Source organism: Acyrthosiphon pisum, chromosome X, assembly GCF_005508785.2.
Source record: "Acyrthosiphon pisum isolate AL4f chromosome X, pea_aphid_22Mar2018_4r6ur, whole genome shotgun sequence".
Lineage (NCBI taxonomy): Eukaryota > Metazoa > Arthropoda > Insecta > Hemiptera > Aphididae > Acyrthosiphon > Acyrthosiphon pisum.
In genome coordinates this window covers 15,919,530-15,920,153 of record NC_042493.1, presented here as the reverse complement: position 1 = coordinate 15,920,153, position 624 = coordinate 15,919,530, and the positions used below count along the sequence as shown (strand labels likewise).

Sequence of the window (624 nt, the reverse complement as noted above, 5' to 3'; positions counted from 1 at the left end):
AATCCCCTTAATTCATAATTGAAACTATTAAAATATATTTTTTGTCACGCTTGCACCGAAAGTTTGGTTTTCGACCACGGTTGAAGCGTTGGAAAGCAACCTTTTTCCGTCCGGCGGGCGGAAAAGAGTAAATCCCCAAAAGTGTCGGGCGGAAAAGAAGAAATCCCCAAAAGTGCCGGCCGCCGGGCGCGTATTATCCCCTGCACAACCAGTAACTAAAATGTATACCTACCACAGTCCTTACAAAACATAAGCTTTTGGTTACATCTTAAATTTAGTAATACAACCTCCTTGCATGACGCATAAACATATTTTGTAGAAAAGTATAATTGTTGCATAGATCCCTGCATAACCTTTTCCATGAACGCAGGGACGTGACAAAAAATAGTATGTGTGGCTCACTTCCCGCCCTTGCCACACAATATACTATTTCAAAGCTACATAGAAAAATTAAAAGAAATGTATCTGATGTACCACATTAATTAATTTACTACGTTTAAAATGTTGTAAAATGTGGTTAAGTATTAAATTGATATTAAGAGGACGCCACACCCGCATGTGTTGTCTCTGTTTTACAAATGCGTAACATACCAAATTTACGCTCAGAAATTCAAGTTGGCGAGG

General features: G+C 38.6%; 1 protein-coding gene across 3 annotated transcripts in view; it reads left to right on the top strand.

Annotated features, from left to right (window-relative positions):
- Positions 1-624, top strand: part of LOC100571463 — a 17,075-nt gene that overhangs the window by 12,770 nt on the left and 3,681 nt on the right. The window lies entirely within an intron of this gene.